The sequence below is a fragment of the Erithacus rubecula genome (genome assembly GCF_903797595.1).
Source record: "Erithacus rubecula genome assembly, chromosome: 5".
Classification (NCBI taxonomy): domain Eukaryota; kingdom Metazoa; phylum Chordata; class Aves; order Passeriformes; family Muscicapidae; genus Erithacus; species Erithacus rubecula.
Genome location: NC_136687.1, coordinates 29,827,347 through 29,838,875, shown reverse-complemented (window position 1 = coordinate 29,838,875; position 11,529 = coordinate 29,827,347).

Here is an 11,529-nt window from a genome sequence, read left to right as displayed (position 1 = left end):
TCACTCCAAACGTCCCCTGCTTCACACACTGAGCATGCTGCCATATGGTCTGGAATATCCCTTGCTCAGCTGGGGTCACCTGTCCTGGCTGTGTCTCCTCCCAGTCTGCTCACCAGTGTGGCACTGCCAAAGGCAGAAAAGACCTTGGCTCTGTAGATACTGTTCATCTATTGGTATTGGGTGTTTTTTTGACACATCTGGCAATGTCCCACACAAGTTCTACTACTCACGATTTGACCTTCATCTTTTATTTGGAGATCTTAAGCAAGAATGCAATTGTGACCAAACAGTTGCAGTTAAAAGTGCAGTAATACTTTTACATTGTCAGAAGAATGGGAACACATTATCCTAGATGTTATATAAAACCCCCACTGTTCCTTTTCTTGTGTAAGTTCATAAATCTAAGAAAACTTGCAAATTTGCTTGCACTGGTTTTATTTATCCTGTCTATTTCTTTTCACCATATGCAGTGAAAAATGACAGCCAGAGGACGTTTTTGGTCTAGGGTAAGAAAAAGATTCGAAGCAATAATTAAGCTGCCTGCAGTTGAGACAAATTCAGAGTCAAAGCTAAGCATTCAGTGCAGGAAATGAAAGTGGTGGGATAGTTTCCACAGGGAATAAAAAAATAAAAAACTGAGGAAAAGGATGAAAAACACATGGGAATAAATATCTGTGAAGGGCTTAGAGGGCATGAGAAATAAAGCCTGGAGCTTGTATGAGTAATATAGAAGAACACACTTCATTAGTTGATTAGTGTCACTATTTCTTAAAATCTAAACGGATAATACTCCATTCCACAGAGCATTTCATCTTGATACAGTTTTTTAGATGCTAAATTTATGCCATTCCCTTAGACTAAACTTTAATTTAATTTAATTATATATATACACACACACATAAAAATGTGATGCAGTCTGCTATTTAATATTATTACTTGCTTCTGCATGAAAAATATTTTAATTAGCTTAGTTATATTGTTAATCAGTACATGGAAAAGGTCTTTTTTTATCAGGTAGTATGAAAGGAGGCACATTTGTTCCTTACTCAAGGCATTTTGCTGACCCATGTGTAATTAAAGTATAATTAAAAAATCTAAGAATGTAATAAATAATAAGGAATGACTGATTTTCCGTCATCCTCTTGGACCAAAAAGCAGACCTGTTACAAGCATAATAACAACTTAAAATGTGATAAAGTAAGCTGTTCTGAGTTCTTGTTGTGTATATGCTATTTATCAAAAGTAATTAGCACAGTTCTTTATTACTGTCTAAAATAATTAAATAAATTAAGAAATGGATTCTTTAAAAAAGGGGAAGAAATGTATGTCTTGTGTTGCCACAAGACTTGGTTTCAAAATTTATTCCTTCTCTCATATATATTTCAAATAATAAAGCTATATGGGTCACAGAGACCTTCAAAATCATGCTATACAGATGGCACTGAAAAAATTACTGTGTTTTGTTATTTTCTGACTTGATAAATGTAAAAAGACCAGGAATATTCCTGTTCAAAAAAGTTTCCCCCCCCGATGTTAATGGAATAAAATTGGCTCCCTCTGCTGGCAGACATAACATTCGTTAATTTAAGCCTCTGAAACTTTTGGACAATGGCACTCAAAATGAGCTGTGAACTACAAACAGTGCAGTGCTAGAAGAGATTTGTTGTACACAGTGCATGCATATATTTATAATTTATTATTTAATTTAGCATTCAAGTTAAAAAATCGGTCATATAATGACTTAGATCCTGCAGAGTGCTTGCCAAACCAGGACTTCTCTGACTACCAAGGCAGGCACAGGGAAGAAATCTCTCAACAGAGTGCTGGTGGCACAGTCCCAGGCTTTTGGAATATAATTTCTTGACTGGTTCAGTAGTGGGAGATGTTGAATAAATTTGTCGTTCAGTGCTGATGCTAAAAGTTTACATGTGTTTATAGCATCAGAGGATAGTTCTGCAGACTGACAGAGACATTGACAATTGTCCATTTGAGCATCATTTTGGGTGGGTAGTTGCAGTTATGAAAGTAAGAGAGTCAAGGTGGGGTCATGACTCTCAGTCCTTAAGAATGGTAATACCTAAGGTTTTCAGGGTCTCCAGATAGTTCTAATGTGTTTTTGCAGAAGTATAAAGTTAGTGAAACCACTTTACACCTGTTGAGGGACAGCTGAAGAGTTTAGTGTCTGGAAATAGGCCAGCAGTATTACACAACACCAGCTAGCATAAATCTTATATTTAGCTACTTACCAACTGAGAAATAATTTTTTTTTTTGCTTTTAATTTTTGTGGCATCTCAAGGAGAAAAACAAACTTTGGTTTATGTGTGCAATCCATAATTAATACAACATAAAATCTGTTGCTAAAATCTGTCCCTTGCATACAGTTCTGGAGAATTTAATGGATCTTATTCTAAGATTAGTGACAAAGTTGTCTCCAGACATGTTTCTTCAGTGCTTTTCTGTTCATTAGAATTAGAATCTTTTACTGGGAGTGGCTGATGGAGAAAATTTTCCTTGAAATTTTAGGATTGGCTTTTAACAGTTACCAGTCTTGATCTTTGAGTTGGGCATTTCAGCTTGTCCTTAAGATATGCTATAAAATCAAGTAAGATTTTTTTTTTTTTTCTTATATTGGGATGTTTTGTCAAAGGTAGCTTACAAAATGTTTGTTAAGTTGTAAAAAACCTTACTATACCATGAAAGGTCTGGGGGACAGCAGAAAGCATTTTTTTCAAGGCATGCAAGAGCAAGAAAGATGAACTAGTGGTGCAAGAATAATTCACTATTTGAATTGAATAAATGTTAAATTAATTTATCGACTCCTGATACAAGCCATCCAAATTGTGGAACTTTCTCAGAATATCACATCTTCTTTATTAATGAGGATACAACCATTAAGAACAGTGAGTTCTGCCACTATACGGGGCAGGAATTGACATACACATCAAGTTAGCATTACCAGAAGTATGTGTGTGAATCTCAGCCAAGGAGAGAGTTAATCCTGTGATGTACTATCAGTTTACAGACCAAATAAGGATTCTAAATAATGAAATTATAGATTTATCCTGAAAGAGAACTTTTACTTGGAAATTCATTAATGATATTTTGCTGCCTGTTTATGCCATCAGGGGGTTTGTGTGCAATGCAGACTGTTCTTGGCTTATCTGTGTTGTGATCTGTCTGGATTCCCGAATAGTCAGTAAGACCAGGAGGGATGACATGAAAAGCCTTCTGGAGTTGTCAGCTCCTATTTTCTGTAAATAAACAAGATGAGCTCTTTCAAAATACAACAGCTTCCTAAACAGAGAAAAGTGTTTAGTCCCAAATTTGAGACAAACAGAGAACCGGTATGGAGGTCTTGACCTGAAAACATACTGGAAATTTGGGCTTGGAAACAATAGGATCATTGCAAAATTCGGATGTACATCTTTATCTGAAACAAGACCAATACATTGCTTTGTTTAGAAATAAAATACATTGTGCCCTTCATTTTCTATAAATGCACATTCAGATATTGACCCATGAGAGGCCCTGTCTGTTTTTCCAACAAGAAAATCAATTGAAAATAATCAATATTTAAAAAAAATTTCTCATGCAAAATACAGGAACATTTTCCTGTGCAGAAAGACATTCCAGGAAGTTAAACACTGCACAAAATCACAGAAAGCAACAGAAGGACTGTTAGTTAATTGTCTGAAAATGAAAAATTGATTTAGCCAGTTTTAGTGTTTTTCTGTTTTAGCAGCCATTGATAAATTAGGTAGCTGTCCTTACTCCTCTCATGAGCTCTTTCCCATAATATCAGTTATCTGTTGTTAACATAAGAACTTATCTAATTTGCAGTTCCATTACAACGTGCTTCTTATTAAAAAACACCAAAAGCATTCAGGAGATTCACAGGGAGGGAAAATAAATTGAAAACTAAGGACAGGAGCAGATGAAATCAGCAAACACTGTGCATCAGGAAATTGCCAGAAATTTAGCAGTAAGTGAACAAATTCAGAAAGTATTGACAAGTAAAATGAGGAAACGCATAGTAAGAATTCTGAAATACATAATTTTTAAGTGGCATGCAGTTACCTAAGAAAAGACAAGGTAATTAGTTATGAGATTGTATTACTAATTTTGAGGAATAATATAGTGCTTGGAGAAGCAAATCCAACCCCCAAAAAGCCCACTTCCAAAAGGTGTCAAAATTATAGAGCAGATTTAAATTATAAAGAATTTTTGAAACATTCTTAACAATTTTCAGGCTTCTGCGCAAGCTTGGAAGACATTATACACACTGTAATTCAGCCTCACATTTAAATGGTGAACACAGAGTAAAAAGTGGAGGAAAGGTTGAGAAGAATAAGCCCAAAGTTCACTTCAAATATGCTATTCTGGAATTTCCTAGATTTCAAAAATTAAGTTTATCAGTAATTTATTAGAAAAAAAGAAGAAAAAACGTTTCCTGGAATATACAGGGGCAAATCAAAGTTAAAATTATAGGGGGGATATGATGAAATAAAGTGTTTGCAATGTGAGGAAGGGCTAGGCATGCACTAAATGGAAGTCAAGAAAAAATTGAGTGACCAGTTGGTAGGTACAAGAGCAAAAAACCTGTAACAAGGCCAGCGAATAGGGCCAGTAAAATTTGTGAAGAGATGATGTCCAGCACCTTGTGTGATGAAGAGTATTTTGAGAGTAACTTTCAAGAACTCCCATTTGCTTTTGTCTCTTCTGACTTGGGGTATGTAGGCTCTTCGGAGAGCTTGCTGGACCAGGACTTCTCTAGCTACCATGGCAGGAACAGGGAAGAAATCTCTCTGCAGAACCCTGGTGGCTCAGTCCCAGGCTTTGTATACAAGTGGTGGAAATCCAGAAGATATTTTTACATCAGTTTCTGAATGGGCCCATGTAGATGCTTTGGGCTCATGTGGTAACCAGAGTGGCCCATGCATGTCACTTCCCACTGCTCGCCTTAAGAGCTGTGGGCAGATGATTGGATCACTTTTAAGTTGGGAATTGCTGCAGCAGTTTAGTATGAAACCTATTGTTAAAGGTTTTGGTAAAAAAAAAAAAAAAGTTATGGAAAGAAAGTTAGTAATTGCTTGTTTACTTAGGAGAAAATAATTTATGCTTTATGGATAGGTGAATTGGATGTAGAGGTAAAACCTGATCTTGAAAAGATTACAAAGTAAATAACCTTTTTTTTTTTTTTTTTTTTTTTTTTTTTTTTTTCCCAAGAGTATCTATTCCTGGCATCAGGAAGAATATACCAACTGTAGAACAAATTCCAGTAAAGGAGAAAGATCAATTTCAAAATGTCTTTTTCTTAAGGGGTAAGTCTATGAATTAAGGCTTATTCTTACTTTTTAAAAGGTAGAAATTTTAAGGTGGAAGAGACATTCTCTGAAGATGAAGGTGAATTTTTTTTTTCTCAAAGATATTAGAATTGTCCTTTTTCCTTCCTTCCTTCCTTCCTTCCTTCCTTCCTTCCTTCCTTCCTTCCTTCCTTCCTTCCTTCCTTCCTTCCTTCCTTCCTTCCTTCCTTCCTTCCTTCCGTCCTTCCTTCCCTTCCGATCCTTTCCTTCCTTCCTTCCTTCCTGTCATTCCTTCCTTCCTTCCTTCCCTCCGTCCTTTCCTTCCTTCCTTCCTTCCTTCCTGTCCATTCCCTTCCTTCCTTCCTTCATTCCTTCCTTCCTTCCTTCCTTCCTTCCTCCTTTCCTTCCTTCCCTTACTTCCTTCCTTCCCTTCCCTTCCTTCCTTACGTCCGTACCTCCTTCCTTCCTGTCCTTCCGTCCTTCCTTCCTTCCTTCCTTCCTTCCTTCCTTCCTTCCTTCCTCCTTCCTTCCTTCCTCCTTCCTTCCCTTCCTTCCTTCCTTCCTTCCTTCCTTCCTTCTTCCTTCCTTCCTTCCTTCCATTCCTTCCTTCCCTTCCTTCCTTCCTTCCTTCCTTCCCTATCCTTCCTATCCTTCCTTCATCCTGTCCTTCCTGTCCTCCTTCCTTCCTTCCTTCCCCTTCCTTCCTTCCTTCCTTTCCTTCCTTCCTTCCTTCCTTCCCTTTCCTTCCTTCCTTCCCTTCCTTCCTTATCCCTTCCTTCCTTCCTTCCTTCCTTCCTTCTTCCTTCCTTCCTTCCTTCCTTCCTTCCTTCCTTCCTTCCTTCCTTCCTTCCTTCCTTCCTTCCTTCCTTCCTTCCTTCCTTCCTTCCTTCCTTCCTTCCTTCCTTCCCCTTCCTTCCTTCCTTCCTTCCTTCCTTCCTTCCTTCCTTCCTTCCTTCCTTCCTTCCTTCCTTCCTTTCCTTCCGTCCTTCCTTCCTTCCTTCCTTCCTTCCTTCCTTCCTTCCTTCCTTCCTTCCTTCCTTCCTTCCTTCCTTCCTTCCTTCCTTCCTTCCTTCCTTCCTTCCTTCCTTCCTTCCTTCCTTCCTTCCTTCCTTCCTTCCTTCCTTCCTTCCTTCCTTCCTTCCTTCCTTCCTTCCTTCCTTCCTTCCTTCCTTCCTTCCTTCCTTCCTTCCTTCCTTCCTTCCTTCCTTCCTTCCTTCCTTCCTTCCTTCCTTCCTTCCTTCCTTCCTTCCTTCCTTCCTTCCTTCCTTCCTTCCTTCCTCCTTCCTTCCTTCCTTCCTATTCCTTCCTTTCCTTCCTTCCTTCCTTCCTTCCTTCCTTCCTTCCTTCCTTCCTTCCTTCCTTCCTTCCTTCCTTCCTTCCTTCCTTCCGCCCTTCCTTCCTTCCTTCCTTCCTTCCTTCCTTCCGCCCTTCCTTCCTTCCTTCCTTCCTTCCTTCCTTCCTTCCTTCCTTCCTTCCTTCCTTCCTTCCTTCCTTCCTTCTCCTTCCTTCCTTCCTTCCTTCCTTCCTTCCATTCCTTCCTTCCTTCCTTCCTTCCTTCCTTCCTTCCTTCCTTCCTTCCTTCCTTCCTTCCGTCCTTCCGTCCTTCCTTCCTTCCTTCCGTCCTTCCTCCTTCCTTCCTTCCTTCCTTCCTTCCTTCCTTCCGTTCCTGTCCTTCCTTCCTTGCCTTCCTTCCTTCCTTCCTTCCGTCCTTCCTTCCTTCCTTCCTTCCTTCCTTCCTTCCTTCCTTCCTTCCTTCCTTCCTTCCTTCCTTCCTTCCTTCCTTCCTTCCTTCCTTCCTTCCTTCCTTCCTTCCTTCCTTCCTTCCTTCCTTCCTTCCTTCCTTCCTTCCTTCCTTCCTTCCTTCCTTCCTTCCTTCCTTCCTTCCTTCCTTCCTTCCTTCCTTCCTTCCTTCCTTCCTTCCTTCCTTCCTTCCTTCCTTCCTTCCTTCCTTCCTTCCTTCCTTCCTTCCTTCCTTCCTTCCTTCCTTCCTTCCTTCCTTCCTTCCTTCCTTCCTTCCTTCCTTCCTTCCTTCCTCCTTCCTTCCTTCCTTCCTTCCTTCCTTCCTTCCTTCCTTCCTTCCTTCCTTCCTTCCTTCCTTCCTTCCTTCCTTCCTTCCTTCCTTCCTTCCTTCCTTCCTTCCTTCCTTCCTTCCTTCCTTCCTTCCTTCCTTCCTTCCTTCCTTCCTTCCTTCCTTCCTTCCTTCCTTCCTTCCTTCCTTCCTTCCTTCCTTCCTTCCTTCCTTCCTTCCTTCCTTCCTTCCTTCCTTCCTTCCTTCCTTCCTTCCTTCCTTCCTTCCTTCCTTCCTTCCTTCCTTCCTCCTTCCTTCCTTCCTTCCTGTTTTCTTTCTATGATGAGTCCAATAAGCAGGTATGATCAGAGTCTAATAGTTTTCATAAGATCACAACTGCTACATTCCTAAAAACTGCTGAATACATTCTGAACCCTTAAAATACTACTTAGGTACTGATTTATTTTAAAAAATTATTGACTTCATCTAATGTAAAGCTTTAGGAAAATGTCTGGCATTGCTCTTTCAACATGAAGGTTCAAGTAGTGCCAAGGATGACTTAATTGGTGTTTGACATTGATTGTCTGTTGCCTAAAGAAAGCTTTCACAGAAGAAGTCAGCAACGGTTATTTGATGACTGATTTTAGTAAAGAAAGGAAAAAGAAAGAAAAGAAGAGAGACATATTCAGAAGCAGTCCCTTGTTCTCAAAACTTGCAGTATCAGATGCCAATCTGTCTTGAGAGTGCATGACTCAGTTCTTTATAGCCGTGTCAATCTTCTTAAGGAAAAATGGGCTAAATATGAATAGCTAATGAAATTTGTCTATGTCCCCTCATTATGATAGAAATGTTAAAATCAGCTACAGGCACAGCTGTCACTTGTTGATTATTGTGAGATGATCAGTAGACGTGTTCTACCAACCTTTGAACAGGTGCAAGCTTGACAGGTTTATTGAAACATGATAGGAGTGAATACACAAGTATGTGAAGCATTGGGGTCTGATCGGGTGATCATAGAGACAAAATCCGTTAAATACTTGGAAATGTCAGCTTGATTCTCTAGCTTGAGAGGCAATGTATGACTCAGAGCTGTTTATGTAAATTGACCTCTCCAGCAATGTCTGAGGTATCAAGGGCCAAATCATTTAAAGGATAGATTCAGAAGAGGATTCTGGTATCACCACTGTTGGCAAACCTGCCCACTTTCAGATAGGAATCTGTATTTGTGTAACTATTCATACTTTTCTGCTCTACTAATTATTTTGTACCATGTATCCAGCATCCTCTGTTATTGGTAAATTAAATATAAAATTCGACACAACATTTTTTTGTCTGACCTTGGAATTTTGGGGAAAAAAGATTGTCATACTTTTCTGTGTTATGTCTTGTATTGTGGTGATAACATGAATTTGAGCCCTTTCAGCATTCAGGAGGAGGTGTTGTTTCCAGGAAATTTAATTGCCATGAAAATCCTTTTGGCAAGCAGCAGTGAGATCCAGTGCAGCATTTCGTTCTGAATGCCTCAAAGGTTTTGCCTTTTTTTCCTCACATGCCATAGCAGACCCATGATTGATTTGACAGCTTGTTATTTGCCCAGATGTTACCAGTGTAAAGCAAATTTTACTCAGTCCTTATGTCTGCCTAGGGCAGGACAATAACTGCTGCAATTTTTGCCAACTGGCATCAAAAGCCCCATCTGTGTTTCAACATGTTTTTCAAAGAAAAACATCATGGGGTCATTAAAACGTCACACTTAATAAGGGAACTTACCTCGTTGGCATTTCTGTGGACTTGTAAGGAGAAACAGCACTGTGTGTCACTGTGTAATTTCTGAAGCATTACATTTTCATACTCTGTCAAGGGTGAGAGTAGCTCTGGATTCAGAAAGGTCAGTTGTTAATAAGCAATGAAGAGGAAATATGTAGGGAAGGCCATTACCAGAGCTGGGTGCTGGATGTGCTCAGAGAGAAGAATCTCATAGCTGGCCAGAATGGAAATGGTTAGCTGAACGATGAGTCACAGAAGTAACAAGTAAATATTTTTAGAATTGTACATCTGTGTTAGGATTCAGGAATCTTCTGCAGTTCCTGAGATTGTGTAGCCATACATTAATTTATACTCAAGCAGAAGTTTAAAGAACAAGTTCCATTGTTAATAAAATGCAGGATCCTTACCTGGCTTCTCTTTTTTTCCCATTCATTTTTTCTTAGGGAGGAGAGAAATTGTTATGAGCCAGCCATATGGATCAGTTGATAAAAGATCTTACTGGTGTCTTGGTGTATGACTTGTTTTCACACTCTGTGTTCTTTCCCTGGGCTGAGTGATTACCGGTGCATTTTTTCTCACTTTGCAGTTCTTACAGCTTCTTTATTTCAACTTCAGTCCACTAACCTTGTGTGAAAAAAATGCTTATAAGTCATCATGCCATTTTCGTTTCCATACTGTAACTACCTTGTCTGCTTAGTCTGAATTTTAAACTGTGTACTATCAGTTTTTTTAAATTATCAATACAATGGCTGATACAGTTGAACCATCTCTGCTTCTGAGTGATCTTGTAATACATGCTTTTCTTGTGGGATAAGGTGTGAAAGACGAAGGAATAATTCAATTTTGAAACAAGTAGAGTTTTAACTTGCCTGCTTGTAGTTTTGAATTGGCTTGTTGAAAGAGGTGCAAGAGATCTGGAGCAGTGAATAGAAGCTGTCTGCAAACATGACCATGATTTGGAATATAGGGATATTCTTGCAGTGAAATTAAAATGAAATTGAGGGAATTTGCAACAGTAGAGCAGCAGAGAGGGATGCAATTCTTGGAAAATACTAGAAAGCCAGAATAAAAGTGTCTTAGTTAAGTGTCTCATATTTGGTAGTTTTATTCCACTCCCAACTTTCTTAAATATGCAAGATATGGAAGTAAAAATGTTACAAGTCTAAAGTAAAGCAGTGGTGAGAATTATTTGTGACACTGCTAATTATAATAGAGAAATTTCCTTCAGAAACATGATTATTTAATAGCATTCATGTATTAATAATGCATTGAATGACTTCTACACAAATGGAATAGTCAATATATGAAAAGGATCTTTTGTCTGTAAGTAGAGTGAAAGATTGATTGTCATTTGTGCAGTCACAGATTCTCTTTGGGATTTACTTTTCCTCACAGAAAATTACCTATTCCTGTGCTTTCTGTGCACAGCCTGTGAGTACCTCATAATTACCTTGCAAAGCTGGTACTGGGAAACTCAGATTCCTTTCTCATTGCAAATGAACTGGATATTTCTGTGCTTTGTGTCAGGAGTGTGAAGTGCTGCTACTGACACCCTATAGGTTTTGCATAAAGTCAGAACATTGCTCTTTGTTGTAATATAGAAACTTGGTTCTGACCTGAATATGTAGAGGCTATTAGCTGCATGCATTAACCATTGTTCTTCTCTTTTGATTGTGATTGAACATATTATTCCAGTCACATCTCCTTGGATATCTGGTCTAATTAGTATTTAAATTCTTATAAACTCCTCTTTTTACAGGATGATTAAAAACTTCTCAGGAATATACTGTTTTCAAAAATAATTATACAGAGAATGAGTCATCTATATAAATCTGTATGTGAACAGTAACATGAAAAGAAAAAATTGTGAAAACCTTGCAAGAGATTTTTCCTCTCAGACTCCTGTTGGTATTTAGGGAATGTTTTTTTTCTTGAGTAAAGGTAATAATCTTTAACTATTCTATAGTTTCTGTGTTCTGTGATTTGTCACTCTACCACAGCTGTAGTTTTGTCTATCCTGTATAAAACAGTATTTCTTTAAAGTTTTATTTTGGACATTGTCTACTCCTGTGCCAATGAAAGCATTTTTTTCACAGTAGTATAATATACAATATTTCAAGACTCTCCTAAAAGCTTTACTAGTCTTTGGATCATGCTCTGGTGTGTAGAGAGGGAGGATTAGGTAGAGTGTGTGTAACTAAAAACACTCACTGAGAATGCTAAAACAAATGTGCGCTTTACCATATATAGAAACAAAATTCTTTCTGAACTCATTGTGTAGATAACATTTTTTATTCAGCATGTGTGGCGAAGGCAAAGATTTTTTTAGTTGGTGGCACTGATCATAAACTGAAGACTTGCATTTTATTTCAAAACTTCATGCACTTAGGAAAAAAATAATCTCATGGAGATTTCTTGTTAACAGTTTCAAAGAAGCTGTCTGAATAGCT